Below are 13,235 nucleotides of genomic sequence, written 5' to 3' on the forward strand. Positions count from 1 at the left end.
ACAACAGGACAATGACCCTAAACACACCTCCAAATTGTGCAAGAACTATTTCCAGCAGAAGCAGCAGCTGGTATTCTATCATAGGTAATGGAGTGGCCAGCGCAGTCACCAGATCACCACCCCATTGAGCTGTTGTGGGAGCAGCTGGACCGTATGGTACGCCAGAAGTGCCCATCCAACCAATCCAACTTGTGGGAGCTGCTTCTAGAAGCGTGGGGGGCAATTTCTCCAGCTTACCCCAACAGATTAATAGCTAGAATGCCAAAGGTGTGCAATGCTGGAATTGCTGCAAAAGGAGGATTCTGTGACGGAAGCAAAGTGTGATGTAAGAACAATGTTATTTCACATACAAATCATTATTTCTAACCTTGTCAATGTCTTGTCTCTATTTTCTATTCACTTCACAACGTATGGTGGTGAAGAAGTGTGACTTTTCATGGAAAACACAAAATTGTTTGGGTGACCCCAAACTTTTGAATGGTAGTGTATATAGCAGTGGGGGACGGCCTCCATATAATAAAAACAATATGGGGGTGATATGGATGGCAGATCCTCCCGCTATGCTGTCTTCTCCTAGACTGTCGCCTCCTGCTGTTGTGTCCTGCAGAAAAGAAGTATACACCCGGGATATAGGCAGAAGGTAGGACTAGATGGACCAGGGGGGCTTTTTCTGCTGACAATCTTCTATGTTTCTACGTAGTACCTCTGTGGACTTGCAGGACTTGAAAGGCTTGGATAACCCCATCATCGTGGACAGGTCTTTGTCCTTCATAAGTGGCAGTCGCACCCCAGGTGGTTTAGCCAGCCATGGAACTCAGGATACTCAGCATACACTCCAGGGTCGCACCATCAGGCACTGGCCGCAGGGCCAGGCCCTGGGTACAATACTCTTTGGCCCTATAGGTTGGCTGGACACAGACTAGCAGCACCTATTTGTCAGAGCACAGCACAGTGTTTTTTCCGCTGCTACTCCGTATATTCTTTACCTGCTGCAATATAGCTGGCTATTCTCTTTCCCGGAATCACCTGTGGGTGATCAGGCATTGCTGCATGGATGAAAGAAACGTTTTCCAGCAGTCCAATAAAATCCAGTATTTATTGTGTTAATTGCATAAAATCGTTACATACAAAAAAACGTAGAAAAATTTTAGACGCGTTTCGTCCCGCTCTGAGCAACAGCGGGCCGAAACGCGTCTAGAATTTTTCTACTTTTTTTATGGAATTAACACAATAAATACTGGATTTTATTGGACTGCTGGAATACGTTTCTTTCATCCCTATTTGACAGAGTAGACAACACCCGACCACAGGCCCCGTAGGGATCCCGGTGGGACACTGCGTCAGCAATGATCATTTCCTTCCCAGCAGCGAGCAGATTCACAGAGTATATGAGAGAGTTGCACAACTTTATATTCCACCATGATTGCGTTTGGTGGAGGCCTGTGAGGCATTCTGGGAGAATTTCCAAGCATATTGGTATTATGAATAATCAGACAGATCTAATTATGGGGGGGGGGGGTAACTGATCCAGATGGGTAGTTGTTCAGTAGTGGGAGAAGTGACTGCGGAGTTCTCCGCTCGGCCTAATTGTGAAGGAGATCAGATAAATACATTTCATTACTCGGCCTTTGTTCCCGTCTGATCTATAGGAACAATCAGGGAGATTTTAATAAGTCTCCACGTTCCGGTGACTTCAGACTTTATCTGTTCTCATTAGAAAAGCCGGAGAACAGAATGTTCCTATCTGCACAATTACCTCATCCATTTCATATGCCGCCCCCCCGGGCTGTGAGCTGGACTTCTGGGGGGTCCCTTACTATTCATTGTCCCCCATTTATGAATAATCCGGCCTGATAAGATGGGAAGCACCGGGGCATGGCTAATGCAATGTGATAGTCCTCCTGGGGTCTTCCCCATGTCATTAAGTCACAGGGTGGAGCGGTGAGGAGAGGGTCCACTGTGGGGGTGCACCGCGTGGCCGATATTACCACACTGCCATAGCCCACAGCAATAAGCGGAGTCTTCCCAGGCTGCTGTATAATAAGCGCTTACTGCTGACTGCATGAATAATGGAGGTGAATGTCTGAAGAGAAGAAAGAGAGAGCAAAGAGCTGAGGAAGACACGGACGGCACCGACGGCACAGAGGAAAGGACACGGGTCAGGATCAGCCTCCTCCTTACTCAGCCTCCTCCATTATAAGCCTTCTCTTTAAAGCTGAGCTGGTATATTAACCCTACACTGACTCCTGCAGTGTACAGCATGGAGGAGTGGCAGAGTAGCAGTGTAAAGCATGGAGGAGCGGCAGAGCAGCAGTGTAAAGCATGGAGGAGCGGCAGAGTAGCAGTGTAAAGCATGGAGGAGCGGCAGAGCACTAGTGTAAAGCATGGAGGAGCGGCAGAGTAGCAGTGTAGAACATGGAGGAGTGGCAGAGTAGCAGTGTAAAGCATGGAGGAGCGGCAGAGCACTAGTGTAAAGCATGGAAGAGTGGCAGAGCAGCAGTGTACAGCATGGAGGAGCGGCAGAGTAGCAGTGTAAAGCATGGAGGAGGGGCAGAGCAGCAGTGTAAAGCATGGAGGAGCGGCAGAGCACTAGTGTAAAGCATGGAGGAGCGGCAGAGTAGCAGTGTAGAACATGGAGGAGTGGCAGAGTAGCAGTGTACAGCATGGAGGAGCAGCAGAGTAGCAGTGTAAAGCATGGAGGAGCGGCAGAGCAGCAGTGTAGAACATGGAGGAGTGGCAGAGCAGCAGTGTAAAGTATGAAGGAGCGGCAGAGTAGCAGTATAGAACATGGAAGATCGGCAGAGCAGCAGTGTACAGCATGGAGGAGCGGCAGAGCAGCAGTGTAAAGCATGGAGGAGCGGCAGAGTAGCAGTGTACAGCATGGAGGAGCGGCAGAGTAGCAGTGTAAAGCATGGAGGAGCGGCAGAGTAGCAGTGTACAGCATGGAGGAGCGGCAGAGTAGCAGTGTACAGCATGGAGGAGCGGCAGAGTAGCAGTGTACAGCATGGAAGAGCGGCAGAGCAGCAGTGTAAAGCATGGAGGAGCGGCAGAGCACTAGTGTAAAGCATGGAGGAGCGGCAGAGCAGCAGTGTAAAGCATGGAGGAGGGGCAATGTAAAGCAGGGAAGAGTGGCCGAGTAGCAGTGTAGAACATGGAGGAGCAGCAGAGCACCAGTGTAAAGTATGAAGGAGGGGCAATGTAAAGCAGGGAAGAGTGGCAGAGCAGCAGTGTAGAACATGGAGGAGCGGCAGAGTAGCAGTGTAAATCATGGAAGAGTGGCAGAGTAGCAGTGTAGAACATGGAGGAGCAGCAGAGCAGTAGTGTAAAGCATGGAGGAGCGGCAGAGCAGCAGTGTAAAGCATGGAGGAGCGGCAGAGCAGCAGTGTAAAGCATGGAGGAGCGGCAGAATACCAGTTTAAAGCATGGAGGAGCGGCAGAGCAGCAGTGTAAAGCATGGAGGAGCGGCAGAATACCAGTTTAAAGCATGGAGGAGGGGCAGAGCAGCAGTGTAAAGCATGGAGGAGGGGCAGAGCAGCAGTGTAAAGCATGGAGGAGGGGCAGAGCAGCAGTGTAAAGCATGGGGGAGCGGCAGAGCAGCAGTGTAAAGCATGGAGGAGGGGCAGAGTAGCAATGTAAAGCAGGGAGGTGTAGCAGAGCACCAGTGTAAACCATGGAGGAGGGGCAGAGTAGCAGTATAGAACATGGAAGAGCGGCAGAGCAGCAGGTTAAAGCATGGAGAAGTGGCAGAGCAGCAGTGTAAAGCATGGAAGAGTGGCAGAGCACCAATGTAAAGTATGGAGGAGTGGCAGAGTAGCAGTGTAGAACATGGAGTAGCGGCAGAGTAGCAGGGTAAAGCATGGAGGAGCAGCAGAGCAGCAGTGTACAGCATGGAGGAGCGGCAGAGCAGCAGTGTAAAGCATGGAGAAGTGGCAGAGCAGCAGTGTAAAGCATGAAGAAGTGGCAGAGCAGCAGTGTAAAGCATGGAGAAGTGGCAGAGCCGCAGTGTAAAGCATGGAGGAGGGGCAGAGCAGCAGTGTAAAGCATGGAGGAGGGGCAGAGCAGCAGTGTAAAGCATGGAGGAGGGGCAGAGCACCAGTGTAAAGCATGGAGGAGGGGCAGAGCAGCAGTGTAAAGCATGGAGGAAAGGCTATATAGCAGCTTGAGATCTGGATTAGAGATTACTTTGAGGGAAATCTGTAGTATAAAGCATTGCGGAAAGTAATGAGAATGGAGAATTATTACCCCAGAATTCAATAGACAGGGAGGGGTCTTAGAGCTGCTAGGAGGGACCTGTTAGTGATGATGTCCTCCTGTAGTTCATAGGAAGTCAGCTGACCCAGGACAGGCCATACATTAAACACTGGTATTTTCTGTGGGTCAAGCTGGTGATCACATGACCCAGTTACAGTAAGGAATACATGGATGCAGCTGTGCTGGGATGGTAGAGATGGCGCTGTGGAGCTGGTGATGGTGAGTGCACATGATATGAGACAGCAGGCGGTTTATAGATGTGTCAGCTATGTGTAAGCTCGGTCAGTAACCTGTAACCAGCATCACATGATGGGAGTAGTAGTAGTAGTATGACAACAAGAAAGGAGGAATGAGCTGATGCCAGTAAATCCGCCATGTGTCCATCAGTCTGGAATCTACAATATAATATGCAAATACTGTCTGCGTCTGCCATAAGCTTATTTACTGATGGAATTAAACATTACAGATAAGGAAATCACGGCAGAGATTAGAAAGTCACTTTCTGGGGGATTAATGGGAACTCAGCGAGCGATTTATAAAGACTTCACACCCACATATAATTCCAGGATCAGCTGCAAACTATTGTTTATACTTTGTGAGTTAGTTCAGGACAGTGGGTGACAACCTACAATGGCCGCCATGGCCTGAGGGGTTGTCACCTGTGCTGCATATACATCCGTATTATTGTATATATTGCCATGTATAGAGCTAGGCTGCTTTCTATAGTACTCTTCTATTTGTATAGAGTGCTAGTCCTCACTTACTCCTCTTCATGAATCAGAAAGCTCAGGCTGAACATATATACATGTACACAGTAACCTGGGGTTCCTCGATGTTAACAGTGGGCTAGGTCTTGCACTTGTCACGATGGCCAGGAGTGGTGTGCCCACCCCTGGGTATACTAGGTGTATGTGGGGGCAGAATAAGAACTTAACCAGGATAACACTTTGCTTAGGAATCAAGTAGGTCGAGCAGAAATCAACGGAGTTCGTCGGCTTAGGCACTTTGCTCCATTGCAGACTAATGCCTTGTTGCTGGATTGTCCTGACTAGTTACCTTAGGTGTAGACAAGGTTTTCCAAGGTGACACTTACCCCACCTCTGGGTTTAGCACTGCATACTTGTTAATAGAAGGTCTCATAAGAATGTGTAATCTGTGGTCCAAGACAAGGCCCTGGCCCTCAGGCCAGGCCCAGGTGTAAGCTTCAGCAGGAATTGTAGTTTTCTGTCTCTCTCTCGCTCTAAAACTGAACCTATAACTCCTCCCACCAGAACAAAACAAAGACTTAAGTAGGGGGGACCGGGACCAACCTCCTATAGGTGAGGAAAGTGCTAGAAGGGAGAGGTGTAAGTGTGTGATAGGCAGTGTGGTGTAAGGCACCTAAGTCACCGATTGGACATTACAACACAGAACAGAGAATATCGTTTACCCTTATAGACCTTTAGCTGTGCAGCATAGTAGGAGAGAGTGAGACACCAAGTGGTGAAAGTACAAAATGGCACCCATCATCCTGGAGTGTGACCCCTGATAGAGATAGCTTGTGACAGGTGGAATACAGACGTAGTGGGACACCTGTACTAAGACACTATAAAAGCTCTTCAGCTCCATATGTATTTGTATTGTATCACAGCTATGTGATAGAAGGCAGATACATGGCGTATAACACAGCGCCGCGCATTGACGCATCTGTGGCTTCTGGATCTTTCCTAGTTCTGCTTTCTATTCTGTTTACAGTCTCGGTCATAAATGTGAATCCAAAGACAACAAGAGGCGGTGTATCAGCTGTGCTGGCAGCCATGCCTGGAAGAGATGAGGTTTCCTCCAGGAAAATCACAAGCCGATGGGTTTTGGCTGAGAGACGGATCGCTGGGACACAGGTGAACGTCTCATCCAGGCGGCACGTCTAATCTATTAGTAATGCTGAGCAAACAGCGGGCGAGGTGACACCTGCCGCCATGTGAGAGGAGACAACAGCAACACTGTATATTGTACCATATCTACAGCTGTGTGTCTATAGGAGATAGATAGATAGATAGATAGATAGATAGATAGATAGATAGATAGATAGATAGATAGATAGATAGATAGATAGATAGATAGATAGGAGATAGATAGATAGGAGATAGATAGATAGATAGATAGATAGATAGATAGATAGGAGATAGATAGATAGATAGATAATAGATAGATAGATAATAGATAGATAGATAGATAGATAGATAGATAGGAGATAGATAGATAGATAGATAGGAGATAGATAGATAGATAGATAGATAGATAGATAGATAGATAGATAGGAGATAGATAGATAGATAGATAGATAGATAGATAGATAGGAGATAGATAGATAGGAGATAGATAATAGATAGATAGATAGGAGATAGATAGATAGGAGATAGATAGATAGATAAGGAGATAGATAGATAGGAGATAGATAGGAGATAGATAGATAGATAATAGATAGATAGATAGATAGATAGATAGATAGATAGATAGATAGGAGATAGATAGATAGATATATAGGAGATAGATAGATAGATAGGAGATAGATAGATAGATAGATAGATAAGGAGATAGATAGATAGATAGGAGATAGATAGGAGATAGATAGATAGATAATAGATAGATAGATAGATAGATAGATAGATAGATAGATAGATAGATAGGAGATAGATAGATAGATAGATATATATATAGGAGATAGATAGATAGATAGGAGATAGATAGATAGATAGATAGATAAGGAGATAGATAGATAGGAGATAGATAGGAGATAGATAGATAGGAGATAGATAATAGATAGATTATAGATAGATAGATAGGAGATAGATAGATAGGAGATAGATAGATAGATAGATAGATAGATAGGAGATAGATAGATAGAAGATAGATAGAGAGATAAATAGATAGATAGATAATAGATAGATAGATAGATAGATAGATAGGAGATAGATAGTAGATAGATAGATAGATAGATAGATAGATAGATAGATAGGAAGGAGATAGATAGTAGATAGATAGATAGATAGGAAGGAGATAGATAGTAGATAGATAGATAGATAGATAGATAGATAGGAGATAGATAGATTTTTCTTAGCAGTTTTTCTTGGCTTGTAAGTGCCCAGTTTTGACAATGCCAACCCGCCTTATGAATGTATACAGGACTGCTGGGGCACATACAGCGCTAACTGCCCAACATAGGCTCATGTGTCACGCTCATGCTTTTCTACGCCTCCCAAGTAGTGTCAGCAGTCACATGTTTTGGCTGGCCTATCAGGTGCGGCATCGAGTGGCATATAAGGCCGCCTCCTCTGTTTCCCGCCCTCTTTGTCAGGAGCACCCCCCCCCCCCCATATTGTATTATTTCCTGTATTTTATCCTTGTATATTTCTTACATATAATCTTATCATAGATTTACACAGTCACATCTGGCGGGTGGGGAGAGATCTTTACTCAGAGGAGGTGAAGTTGGCCGTGCCCTTTGAGGTCGGCGGCTGGCATACTCCTGCAAAAATATTTTTCTTTCAGATCAACTAAAATCTCTAGTCTTCCAGTACTTATCAGCTGCTGTATGTCCTGCAGGAAGTGGTGTATTCTCTCCAGTCTGACAGTTCTCTCTGCTGCCCCCTCTGTCCATGTCAGGAACTGTCCAGAGCAGCAGCAAATCCCCATAGAAAACTTCTCCTGTTCTGGACAGTTCCTGACATGGACAGAGGTGGCAGCAGAGAGCACTGTTTCAGACTGGAAAGAATACATGACTTCCTGCAGGACATACAGCAGCTGATCAGTACTGGTAGACTGGAGAGTGCCCCTTTATGTATGTATACCTATGTGGGCCTGGTCAGTTTCAGAGTTAGTCTGGCTCCCTGCAGTCCTCTTCTGTCTATAGATTTACTAGAACTCTTATATCCGGAAGGTTCTGGGTAAGTTATTTCTGCCCTCCATACTTTGCTGTCACGTCCGCCCAGGTAGGTGATTCACGTTACAGATGAGTATATAGCAGGTGCCGCTTGCTCTGACAGCCGGCCTCCGATGACGGAATAGTAATAAGGTAATTTTGGCCGCTGTTCAGGAACTTTCATAACCCGCCGTCTCTTCAGGGTGCGGATGAACTAGTTCCAGCAGTAGAACAATGTCTCATACACGTTCTCTATGTACAGTAATTAATCATGTTCCTCTGGAGGAGATCCCTCGCTGCTAATGGCCGTGAGTGTCCCCGATACAGAACTGTAGGGGAGGGGGCACTTGTTTATTGTGAGGGTGAACATACTGTCATTGTACATCCTGCAATACCAGGAGGGGGGATCTGACTGGCTGCTATCATCTGTATGTTTACCCCGTATAAAACATTAGAGTGTAGATATAATAGTGTCTATGTCTATTGCAAACTCTAAGAAGCAGCATCAACATGGAGAACATTATAGAGCAGCGCTGAGCATTGTAAGCTGTGAATCCAGCTCTAGTGAGATATAGAATCGTAGAAGTTTCTGCAGCTTCTCTGTGTCTCTGTGCTTCTGTCTCGCTCCACCCCTAAGGGCCCTATTCCACGGGACGATTATCGTTCGCATAATCGTTAACGATAAACGTTCCTAGCGACCGCTATTGCGAAAGACCTGAAAACGTTCACCCATTTACATGGAACGATAATTGTCACTTATGATCGTTCTTGCGGTCGTCTTGTCGTCGCTAGTGCGTTCGTCACTACTGCGAACGACCAAACGACATCTTATTCAATGCGAACGATTTGCGAACGAGCAACGATAAAAATAGGTCGGGGTCTTATTAAACGATCAACGATTTCTCGTTCGGTCGTTAATCGTTAACTGCTATTCAAACGAACGATTATCGTTTAGATTCGAACGATTTAACGATAATCTGAACGATAATAGTCCTGTGGAATAGGGGCCCTACTCCCCCTCCTCCTTTTCTCTCCGTAGACTTCTATGCGCAGCTGTAACCTGATCCTTAAGTGAACTCATTCTCCTGCTCAGGATTGACTTTTAGCCGTTTTTTAAGGGTGAGTGATGACTTTAGGACACATGGTGGCAGCGAGAATGAGTCTGATAAATGGGGAAAGAGGCATTTTTCTCTTATAAGATATATTACAAAGTTTCTTATAGTGTCTTGTGGTACAGATTCATGCAAAGCCTTTTAAAATGGTAGTTACCATGTCACTCTATATCTATTTAGGAGATTAGGAGCTTTGTATCAGAAAAATGGAGCTTCGACCACTATAAAGGTATTCTAAGGGAACATTGGGCCTAAATTTGCAGCATGAGAAAAGTGGACATTCCCTTTAAGTACAGAAAAAGTTATTTATCCAGCCCATATATAAAGTCTTGCTTCCTCTTACTCTGTAGCGGCTCCCATTAGAGTTTAACATCTTAACTTTGTTCTTTTGGGAACTATTTCTGTCCTGACACGTAGACCGAACCGTCCGCAATCACAAATCTCATTTACACGTTCTCAGCGGTGTCGGGGGGGTTCGCAGTCTCCCCTCAGGTCCCCCTCTAGAGAAGACACACGTCCCCAATCCCTCCAACAATTAATCTTCAGCCACAGCTGGACTCTAGACACCAATTAGAAAACCCTGAACCTCTAAGATGATACGTGCTAATAAAACCCGCGACAATTCACATCACGGGGGATGACATGCGCGTATCTGGACTCTCATGGACTTAACTAGACTTCCACTCTAGAGAAACTGAGCTTTAAAGGGGTAGTTCAGCAAAAAAATCTCCAGTCTAGTCTTCCAGTACTTATCAGCTGCTGTATGTCCTGCAGAAAGCTAAAGCTTTGGCAGTCCAGGCAAGATGGGAATTGTAGCTTTCTAACAGCCGGAGGGCCTCAGTTTGACACATCTGATCTACAATGTCCAACACAAAAGACCTATGCACCTCCTCTACCTATGTGACTTCCTTCCTCAGCGTATCTAAAGTGCGCTGTGAGTGGCTGAAGAGTGTAATAGAAGAAGTAAAGAGAGAGATGATAAGAGAGAAGAAGAACAGATTCCCATAGGTTCACAGATCCATGTGACACACAAACAAACAATAACCCTTTACACACTTCAGCCGTGCAGGATCCAAATACATACATCTAATAGAGCGACATCCAGTGGCGAAACGTTATCACTACCTTCATCACCACCTTTACACAATAAGTACAGACTTTTACGAAGGGTGTAACCAATAGCAACACCCGTAGTGGGACACCACATTGTGCATGTAGTAGAGCTGAGTAGGTGTAGGTATAATGTACTGTCATGGAGAATATTAAAGTGGCCCTTTCATTTCCATAAACGTTGATCTCTTCACTGCCTTAGACCACCAGGAAAGTTTATTTGTCATGGAATTTTTTTCACAGTTTTGTAAACCAGGAGTGCGTCTTCTGAAGAATACGATAATTAAAGTGAATGGACCAATGACATGTATGTTGCTGTATAACTCGGCATGCCCCTTCCTATGTATGCCAGTCATATAAAACCACAGTCAAGAAGTGAAAAAAAAAAAGCTACTAAATGAGTGGAACCCTCAATACACCCTCATAGTAAACAACATAGTGAGTGAGTGCTGCTGGTTATTAGGCTTGTGTATATTGGGAGCCCAGCGCTGCCGCCACCAGACATGGGTTTTCAGTGATTGTCTGAAGTTCTTCTATTACAATGAAAGCAATTTTCTCCAGAAAACCTAAAAACAAATTAGTTTGAAAACAATTTCCTAAAGTTTCGGGCTGAGATTGAGAGAGCAGAGAAGGGAGCGGAATAAACATTGTCGGCTGATGCGTCTCCTGAATGTGCAGATTCACCGGATCCATCTTCAATGCAAATCAGCTCCCACCATGAGAATCGGGAATGACTGCTCAGATATTCATCACAGCGAGCGGAGAAGAGCCGGGCTGTGGCTTCCAGCAAATCCACGAGACATAGGGAGCTATCCTCATAGATGGAGGGAGCGCTCGGCTCACACTCACACAGGACAATTATTATTCTCTTCTAGAAACGTTCCCCGAGGTTCTGATCTGCCGCAACGAATAATCTCATGTCTGATATTTCCCAGGAGCCGTTCATTAGCATCTCCGACATATTGTATTATAATAGACAGAGGTCCCGGGTAATGGGAACTAATACATGATGGACAGTACAAAGCCTGGAGATTGACTTATTCTTACTATTCTGTGGGGGACGTGAGGATACAGAATGTAGTGGAATCAGTAATTGTGCCCTGGATATCACCACATAGTCCATAATGTTATATACAGTATTAGGCTATGTTCACACACTGTAATACAACAGCCGTTGTATTAGCATACAGCATGTTCCTACTGCCAATACTGCAATATAACTACTATAAATGAAGAAAAAGAAGCAGCTGCACCTCACACCTATGGCTGACACTAATGCGTCTTGGCTACATTTAAAAACCAACGCCAGGATGCTGGTATATAATTTGATCAAACCATATTGCCTCATGTACCACGTGCAGGTCGTCTGGCCGACATGAGTGTGGGGGCCCAGTGGGTTTGGTCCTAAGACAGTGGGGTTGCAGCTCCATTCTGAGGCCCATCTCCCCTGTTGTAGCTTGCTTTGCGGGGTTGGCATCTGCTGACCAACACAGTGCTGGTTTAGTGTAGGGACTCATGTGGGCCAGAAGACCTGCACGCGGTACATGAGGCAATATGGTTTGATCAAATTATATACCAACATCCTGGAGTTGGTTTTTAAATATAGCCGATGTGATGGGTGTGATGTGCCGCTGCTTATTTTCTCTAGTTTTGAATAACTACTATAATACTGCTCCTATGTACAAGAATATGCCTATGATAATATTGCTCCTATATACAGGAATATAACTACTATAATACTGCCCCCTACATACAAGAATAGAACTATTAAAATACTGCCCCCTATATACAAGAATATAACTACTATAATACTGCCCCCTATATACAGGAATATAACTACTATAATACTGCTCCTATATACAGGTATATAACTACTATTATACTGCTCCTATATACAGGAATATAACTACTATAATACTGCTCCTATATACAAGAATATAATTAATATATTACAGCTCCTATACACAGGAATATAACTACTATAATACTGCTCCTATACACAGGAATATAACTACTATAATACTGCTCCTTTATACAGGAATATAACTACTATAATACTACTCCTATATACAAGAATACAACTGCTATAATATATATATAATATATAATATATAATATATATATATATATAATATAATATGACATTGGGGTTGCAGGGCCGTTCCATGGCCTCCCTTCCCTGCATGTGCACGCTTTGCGGGGTTGGCGGTCGCTGACCGACACGGTGTGGAGTTAGCGTAGGGACCCGTGTGGACCAGAGGACCTGCGCGGTGGTACACGGGGCAATATGGCTTGATCAATTCATATACAGACACTCTGGTGTTGATTTTTAATATAGGCCTAGCGGCATTAGAATCAGCCATAGATGGGATGTGCAGCCGTTCCACTCTCTCCAGTTCGTGTATAACTACTATAATACTGCTCCTATATACAAGAATATAACTACTATAATACTGCCCCCTATATACAAGAATATAACTACTATAATACTGCTCCTATATACAGGAATATAGCTACTATAATACCGCTCCTATATACAGGAATATAACTACTATAATACTGCCCCCTATATACAAGAATATAACTACTATAATACTGCTCCAATATACAAGAATATAACTACTATAATACTGCTCCTATATACAGGGATATAACTACTATAATACTGCTCCTATATATAGGGATATAGCTACTATAATACTGCTCCTATATACAGGAATATAACTACTATAATACTGCCCCCTATATACAAGAATATAACTACTATAATACTGCTCCTATATACAAGAATATAACTACTATAATACTGCTCCTATATACAGGGATATAACTACTATAATACTGCTCCTATATACAAGAATATA

This window comes from Dendropsophus ebraccatus, chromosome 12, assembly GCF_027789765.1.
Source record: "Dendropsophus ebraccatus isolate aDenEbr1 chromosome 12, aDenEbr1.pat, whole genome shotgun sequence".
Classification (NCBI taxonomy): Eukaryota; Metazoa; Chordata; class Amphibia; order Anura; family Hylidae; genus Dendropsophus; species Dendropsophus ebraccatus.